Here is a 9,665-nt window from a genome sequence, read left to right as displayed (position 1 = left end):
TAAAGACAATCTGTCATAATATGGAGGAGGATTTGTAAAAGATAACTATTTAAATCCGGAACTTTTTTTGAGAGGTAAGAATGAACGTTTGCTCTTCATAGTAGCAGTTAGAACTCGGGTTATTTTAGATTCCGGAAAAGTTGTCTTTACAGTACTTTTGTTTCGTATGCTTCTTTTCTTTATTTATTATTTCAGCTTATAATATTAAAATGAACATATTTAATGATTCCAATAAATTAATAGCACTATGTTCTCTTGGAGGGGAATTTTAACTCTAACTCTTTGCCTAGTCAGACGTAATTCACGATTGCCTGTTCCATGAATAAACAACTTTAGAAACGTACAGAGAGAGGACGCAAGTGAAATCTTGCATAAAAAAGATTTGTTACCGTGTACCCTATTCATTAAATCAATACAAATTAAATACTTTTATCTTTTTGTGGTTATAAAAGAATTTTTGAAGAAAAAAAAGGATTGTACTAAGAATGAACGAACATGAGATTTGGTATAAGTGATGACTCTCCTGCTTCGCCGTAAACAAAATCCAAAAATTGATCACTGTTTAGCCCAACAAGTAGGTCATTAAAAATACAGTTTACTTTTATGGGCGTTAACGTAAGTGATAAAGGTGAATATGCACATAGTATTTCATGACCACACACGGAACACTGTCCAGGAAACTGAGATACTTGCAAATGCCAAAAATTGTGTTATTCAATTTGGCATAAATGGTACAGGCAATATAATTCTGCTTACAAGTACCTTCTGCCTTATTTTCGCTCGCTAACGGTCGCTGATCCAATTCGCACCACATTAACCTCGATGTAGATTTGATAACACCCGACAGTTGAAAGAACGTCAGCCAATGGTGATTTCAATTATGAACACACCCATCCCAATTTATATATACAAATGTGCTTCTGTTCACTTGATCTTTGAAAATCCAGTCACAATAATCTATTTTTGCTGACTATAGTACCCTCTGAGGAGAAAGTACTAGGAACCGACCATCTAATTTTCGGAGGGGGATGAGATTTTGGTTGAAAAATAACTCCGACTCCTAAACAACTTGAAAATAAAATACTCTGACTCCGATTTATAGAATTCATCGTAATAATATAAACTGAATTATTTCCAAGAACTAAATGATAGTAAGAAAATATCCGCACCATATTTGAATTGTCGGTCACATAGCGTTAAGTCGACATGATTGGTCAGCGGTTACTTTGGATTTGGCATGCGCGATACAACTGCAGTCTGGTGTATCTACACACCAATAAGTTTCTTGCGTGTTTTACCAAACAAAGTGTGCTCGCTGGATATATCTAACTAAGATATGTTTGAAAACTCATTTTCTTCATCATGTATTTCTAAGGAAAATTTAGACATATGATGACTAAACTGAACATCGGTCAATCAAACTTATACAATGTGTCCTATATATTTGTCCATTCACTATGCAATCTATATCGGAGTTAAACAAGACTGTCAAAAGATCTCATAAGCTGAATTATTTGAACCAAATTATTTACATTTTGTATTCTAGATTAACACTATCGTTTTGCACGGTTCCATTGTCGACACACACCTCCAGTCAACATTACTCTTGATTGAAGACCGACCAACATTGTCCTGCACACTTTTCTGGATAATCAGATTTACATATTAAGGAAATCCTTTCTTGCCCGAAGATGACAAAGATACATTATTTTTTTTCTTCTTCAAATCAGTGTCTTTATTTCTTTATTTGCAGGAGAGGGTGGATTAGGAAAGAAACAAAGATTAAAATATTAAGTGGACGAGAGTGAAAGTAGATGGGGAACCCTATTAAGGCAGGGTTATTTGTCAAATTATTGTCCATCTGTGGGATTTAGCTTTTTAAGACTATTTATTAATTTCAGGAGGAGGAGAAAGTGGTCTACTTATTAACCTCTTTATTGATTTTATGTACGTTTGTTTAGAACTGAGAGCACAGTGGTCTAAGGCGCTCGCCTTTAAATATACTCATATCTGTTTTGTTCACGTGGGTTTGAGTCACGGCTCGACCAACTTGGATATGTGAGAAAGCTTGCTAGTAACCTCCAGTGTGTCGGTGTTTTTCCTGACTCATTCGTATGCGTAAACTAGACAGGATTGTACCATCGCAAGTTCACCCCCTGACTCATCTGTTTAATATATATGTATGTCCGAATGAAGTAAATTGTACAAGCCGAATGCTAGCAATTCATCGATGTAGATCTTGTGAATTTGATCCTACAACGAATCCTTTTTAGACGAGAACGTTTAGCATTCTGAATGCAGTCTAGTTTGATATCACAGCACGCTAGCAAGTCCTATTTGTGTATAATAAATTATTTGTGTAGGTAGTATTTGTTTATACATAACTTATGCATGTAATAGTTGAATCCTGCATCTGTCTGTGAATTAAACCTTCTTTCTTAACCAAAGCTGCTTTAGCGTCCCCTTCTTATACCCATTCATTTAGTATAGCACCGGCTGGTTAGTTCACCACTTCTACCAATGAACAATCAGATGTGCTTTCTTATATGGATCTGGAATACAATTACATCAAAATGATTGACATGCATTCCGAAATTATTATAGTATGCGCTTTGACCGGAACAACAAGGAAGTACCCGATTAGTTCAAAATAAAAGTAGTCACATCATAACGCACTAAACAAGAATTAGCTTTCATAAATGCTTCCCGTTTTATAGCTGAACCAATCTGTGACAAGTTAAAACCCACTGTCTAATGGGGTAATACAAGTGACGGTGGATATTAGTAACGAAACCTCAATACTATTCTTCAACATGTTGTCCGGGGCCCCGAGTGGCCGAGTGGTCTAAAGCGCTCTTCGTTACGGATCACTGCCATCTCACCTCTGTCTGCGCCGGTTCGAGTCTAAGATTCAGCCAATGTGGGTATGTGAGAAAGCTTGCCAGTAGCTTCTCGAGGGTCGGTGGTTCTTTCCGGGGTTTTCCGGGGTTCTTCCTCCACCATTAATACTGGCCGCCATGTATAGCCTATCGTGTGCTGAAAAATGGCGTTAAACCCCACAACAACAACAACAACAACATGTTGTCAGGATGGAAGCAATCATTATATAGCATCAGCTCAATAAGAAGAATTCCTGTTTGAAAACTGACATATAGTCTAAAACATGCACTTGCATATGTTCGTTTAGTCTAACACCTGAAGAGCATATCAAAGAACCCATTAACTATTAATTTCAAAGCCGTACGATGTGGCTGGGAGTAGCGATTATGACCGATGAGGGTATCAAAAAGCTGTAAAATATCATGTTGTGTTTGCTCTCTGGGTTTGACTAGGATGATATTGTGAGTGTTTGTTACAAACGAACAAACAAACAACAAGTTGTGTATGAAAAGAAAAAGAAAACTAACTAAAAATGAAATGGAAATTTTATTGGGTCCTTCCTTTTCCCCGCTCTTCTTTCCAAGCATGCGTGCAACACGAGTACAAATTTATTCATCCTATGTGTACATTTCTACAAATTTATTACGCCGTTGGTTGTCGTTGTTGTTGTTGTAGGGTTTAACGCCATTTTTCAGCACAAGATAGGCTATATACGGCGGCCAGTATAAATGGTGGAGGAAGAACCCGGGAAAACCAAGGAAACAACCACCGACCCACGAGAAGCTACTGGCAAGCTTTCTCACATGCCAACAATGGCCACCGTTGGTTGAAATAACACGATTAAATGTAACTACTTTGTTGAAGTCATTTCCACGTATTTCTTGCACAATTTATATCGCATTTTCTGCTCTTCACCAGATGCCAAACAGTTAACTATAATCAATGGAAATACGAGGGACCTAAATGTGTCAAGTCTATCTCTCTGCAGTAGTAGATGATTAATTCCCTTAACCTCCCCCAAATAGATGAACTACACAAACACAAGATATTACGTAAACAAACACGTTTAAAAGCACCTAAACCACGCACACAAATTCTTTGATTAAATGTATGTATGTCTTTTAATATTACACGTACGTCATCTTCGGGATAATTTGATTAATATTAAAAATTATTTTCCTAATGTCTTCTTTTTCACATCTATATGTATCAATTGTATATTAAAAAGATAGAATCTTACATGCCTGAAAATAAGCGTCAGAACACCTGAACCAGCTCCAAGTTAGTCGAATTATTTACGTTATTGTGAAGCATTAATTTGTCCCCAAACAATTAGCTCAGTTACTTAGCGGTTAACTTCAATCAAAATCGAACGTTACGAATTAACTTTTGATTTGTGTTCTTAAATGGTCATATGAAACGATGTTAGATTAACTGAACATAATAATAAGCATAATATAGCATAAACCTAAAGGAATTATCGAGAAACAATTTTTTTTTCTTTCTCAGAATAGTTGAATAAAAATTTCCTTTACGAAAAATGCCACACTAGGGTTAAATTGAGAAAAAAAGAAATAACGCTTTTAAGAATCCACAAACAATCATATAGTCCATCTTACAAGTTCTAAAAAGGCTCATGGTTCCGCTGATGGCTTCAGTCAAGTTAAAGACAAAAAGATAATAAGTCGTAATAGATATAAAACATTCAAGGCTGTCATATGAATTTGATTAACTGATTCGTGTAACCTTCAAATAAGAAAAAATGCAACTGTATGACCTAATCGATTGTTAAAGATGGAGGAATAGAAAAAAACGTCAATGAATATTGTTTAGATAGTGGGTGTCATCTGTCCTCTGCAATGTAATAGATACATTTACTTCTTACTGGGAACTGGAGAGAGAAACTAAAGATACATGACTGATATTTGTGTAACTCTTTTGTTACTGCGACACTTATTACTATGACATTTATCTCCGTTGTCAGTATTAACATCTCCAATTATCAGTCTCAGATTGAGCTTTTGAAGTATCTTGTTATAGATTTCTTGGCAATAACGATTATTTTAATGAACAAGCATTTATGATTCAAAGAATACAGACCGCATTTAATTCTCTCAGAAAGAGCTTTTTAGCCTTGACGATAACTTTGGGTTTCCAAAAGGTTAATTGGCTCTATAAAATCATTATCCAGCAAATACTGACTTTCTTTCTTCAAGCATTCTTGTTTGAGAGGGTTCATCCTGTACGGGTGTTGTTTACTAGGTTTGGAACTTACAATTTTATCATCACGGAAATTTTTGTTCGTATTTATGATGTAATTTAATTCAATTAGTTTCCTGTCAACTGTGTAGGGACCATAATACTTAGCCTGAAGATGATTTTGTGGCATGGGCAAGAGAACCAGGGCTCTATTACCAGGCTGAAAGCTAGTTTCCTTCGAGTTTTTATTATATCTTGACTTCATTTTTGATTGAGCAGAGTGCAGATTTGCTCTTGCGACCTCAAAAGCTTTGACAAGATATACTTAAAATTGGAAACATAATCTGGTAGATTAATTACGGAATCTTCAATAGAAAGAAGTTTTTCTTTCAATATCTTCAATGATCCACGTACATTGTGTCCAAACACCAGTTCAAAGGGACTGAAGCCTAAAGATTCTTGAACTGATTCTCTAACAGCAAACAATAGTAAATCAATGCCTTCATCACAATCTTTACCAGTATCAAAACAATATGATCGAATCAGATCTTTCAAAGTCTCATTGAATCTTTCTAATGCACCTTGGCTCTCATGGTGATATGCAGAAGATTTGAATTGTTGGATGCCTAATTCGTACATAACTTGCTGAAAAATTCTAGACATGAAATTTGAGTCTTGATCAGACTGGTTAGATATGGGAAGACCAAACTGAGTAAAAAAACTTTATCAAATCTTTTACTATTGTATTATATTTTATATTTCTCAAAGAAATTGCCTCTGGAAACCCCTTTGACGCACACGTAATGGTCAACAGATATTAGCTACCTTACTTAGTCTTGTGTCTGGGACCAACACAGTCTACCAAAATTCTACTAAAGAGTTCGTTAAAGGCAGGAGTACCTAGTAGATGAGCCTTAGGTATTTTCTGATTGGGTTTTCGTATCATTTGACAAGTATGACAAGATCAACAGTATTTACCAACATAACGTTGGATTTTTGACCAATAGAAGGGAGTCAAGATCTTGCGATAAGTTTTATTAATCCCTAAACGACCATCCAAAGGAGTTTCTTGGGCCAAGATAAGTATTTCCTGCATGTAAGGTTTTGGAATTACAATTTGATAGTTCACTGACCACTGATCATTAGCAGGTACATCAGAAGGTCTCCATTTTCTCATAAGATTTCCTTTTTTAATGAAATAACAGACATGAACTTCAGTAGCTTCAGTTTCACTAATGACCCTTTGAAACGAACATGATAGCTCAGGATATTTTACCTATTCGAATACAAGTGATTGTCGTTTATTACCCTGATTAGAATAAAGAGAATGAGTTGCTAAAAGAGAATCACTGTGATCAATACCTTCTGATTGATACAAACAAGGAGTGAAGGCGATCTCATCAAAAGCCTGACCGATACTTGTGTCAGCTAAAGGAATAATTTCGTTATCAACATCATTCTCAAGAACTTTCTTTGCCATAGATCTGGTAACTGCACAAGCTGGGAATAAATCAGGGAATTTGTTTTCAATTGGATCGACTTTCTGATCCAAGCATGGCTTGTTAGTTACAAGTGGATTAACCACAACCTTGTCTATAGCCAGATCGTTGCCTGGTAGCAAACGAATGCCATCAATGGGTAAAACAGACTCTATGCCGACTGTCAAGTTCCTGACACTAAGTCTGAGGGCAAATTTACACAAGGAGATGAAACGTAACAAAGCCACACTCTACTATCTGAAAAATAATACTCTCATTAAAAGAAGACTTCTCACAAAAAGGCTAAATACCTGACAATAAAAGAACCTGAGAAGCTCCTGTGTCCGTTAAAATTTTGATAGGGATAGGATTGGGCGAATCACCCAAGAGTGATATAGAACCCTTCGATATGAATGGTTCATAATTCTCCATAATCAAATCAGAAGGTTTTTGTAGACCCAACAAATGTATTGTTTTCAAAACATGACCGTGACCTTGACCTCTTAGAAATAAAAGCATTTAGAATAGGTCTGTCTTGATTCTGATGATTATTTTTCAATTTGTAGCAATGAGAAATGACGTGTCCTTTATCTTGCAATAGGTACACGTAGGAAGAGACTTGGATCTTGAATAAAGCTTATCAGAAGCTTGATTTTTAAAAGAGCCAGTTTGAGTTTTAGAAGGGCTTGTATTAGATTGAAATACTTTTCTGCCAGAAGACTGTTGTTGAATAGAAGTCTTATTTACAAAAGGAACTTTATGAGTTAAAGAATACTCATCAGCAGCTCGAGCAGCATTTTACAAGGTTTCAATCTGATGCTCGTCAAAATAAGACTTAATGTCACTATTGACACAGTTTTTGAAAACCTCAAGTAATACCACTGTTTTGAGACTGTCATAATCTCGTTCACCTTTCTTGGCTAAGCACCATCTGTCAAACAACTGCTATTGTTCTCTTGCAAATTGGACATGAGTTTGTCCACCTTCTTTTCTATAGATTCTGAATTTTAGCCGATAAGCTTCAGAGATTAACTCATATCCCCTCAATATGCATTCGTTAATCGTATCATCGCCGCCACCTTGCTGAACTGAAAGTTAATTGTATATATCACTAGCCTTACCAGTGAGTATATATTGTAATAATTGCGTACAATGCTCCCTTGGCCATTTCAAATTTTCAGCAACTTTTTCAAAACGAGTAAAATATTTGTCTACTTCTTTTTCTCTAAAATGTGGCACTAATCGAATATTCTTTGCAAAATCAAAACTTAAATTTGTATTTGAAAAGGAAATACGTTTTTTCACTTGCCAGCTCCATTTCCTCTATTTTACTTTTATATTCCATCTCTTCATTCTCTCTTTGCATTTTCATTTGTATCTCTCTCTGTCTGTCTGTCCTGTCTGTCTGTCTGTCTGTCTCTCTCTCTCTCTCTCTCTCTTCCTTTTCTATTTGCTTTTATTGTAACTGCATTTGCATCTGCTTTCCTGCTTTCTTTGTAACTGCATTTGTCTTTCTCTCTTTCTTCCGATTGTAAATACATTTGCTCTTTCTCTTTTTCCAATTTGATTTGTTCATTTTTTCCAATTGCAACTGAATTTGAATTTGTTTTTCTTCTTTATCTTTCTGAAGTTCAAGCTTCCTCAACTCCAATTCCATCTTGTATTTTAATTCTTATTCCTTTACATTTATGTCAGAGTCTTATACAGGCTGTTTGATCGAAACCAAAGCACTTTCATCGAAAACATTCTTTCTACCAAATACTGAACCTAAATCTTTCTTATTTCCTGTTTCGTTAAAGAAGCCTTTACCTCAGAATGATCTTATTTTCTGGCAAGTTGAATCAATTCATCTGTTTTGAAAAGATATAATTGGTCCTAGCTAGGATTTGAAAGAAAGATTTCCACTTTTTATGACAATTTTGAAAAAGCTTATTGAATTCACAAAGATTTAAAAAAGCCTAGAGGAATTCAAATTTCAAAAAAACAAAGTTTTCTGAAATATTCTAGCGAAAATCCAAAATACCGGACGAGCCCCCAATTCGTTTGTTATATGTTTAGGCTGGAATAAACAGTAACACATGAAAGAACGATAACAACAAGATTTGAAAAATATAACAAATTATTTATTTCCCTGGAAAAATACTGTAAAAATGAGAAAAAAAGGAATAACGCATTTAAGAATCAAATCCAAAAATAATCTTAGAATAATTCACGAATAACATTTTAGAAGTCCTAATGATAAAATGTTTTAATTAATTCAAGTTCGAGTCCCTACGAAGACTCCAAGATGGAAGGCGATGACGTATGCTGTATCCTGTTCAATGTTTTTGTCTACAGTTCCTTGTAGAAACACAAAAAAATCATCCACCAGTTTCGGAAATCCAAATAATTTATTTTATAAGGAAATGTCTTTGTCCAAGAATTCTGTATGAGCACAAACATATTTTCAGAGAAACGAATTAATCTTGTAGAATCCAAATAATCTGAAAACATTCCAAGGTGACACAACAAAAGGACGTCTTGACATCAAGTGGCATAAGCCCAGACTGAGACATCTCTAAGCAATGGTTACAAACTTGAATAATGCGTAAAACAGATGCCCGGAGAAGGGTCACGTGATCATGTTTATATATAAAAGGTCACGTAGCGCCTGTATGTCCTTGATAAGAACCAATAATTGTTCTCGGAGAATAAAAGTTGTTTAATTCACCAAAAACTATTTACAAGTCGAGGGTCACCTATGTAGGACAGGATAGATCTCAACCTTATTATTCCCACAATAAAAATAAATAAAAAAATTCTTGTTCACGTGGCTTTTAGTATTTTTGAATTAAGGTCGGGAACTATGTCAGCTTTAAGTTTTTACCAAATACTGTCAAGGTCAAACTATTTTCTGGGATAAATTTCCAAATCACGTAAACATGATTATATTATAATAACATACACTAGAATATTTTTTTTAAACCTGACAAACAAACAATGAAATTTAAATAAATATAAATTAAATCAGATATACTTAACAGGGATGGATATGCATATACATTATAACATTCAATTCTGGTTGGTCTAGATATTAATAATTATTGAAGGGAAATTATTATTTCCTTT

Source organism: Sinohyriopsis cumingii, chromosome 3, assembly GCF_028554795.1.
Source record: "Sinohyriopsis cumingii isolate HCF-2022 chromosome 3, ASM2855479v2, whole genome shotgun sequence".
Classification (NCBI taxonomy): domain Eukaryota; kingdom Metazoa; phylum Mollusca; class Bivalvia; order Unionida; family Unionidae; genus Sinohyriopsis; species Sinohyriopsis cumingii.
Note: the sequence above shows the minus strand (reverse complement) of the source record.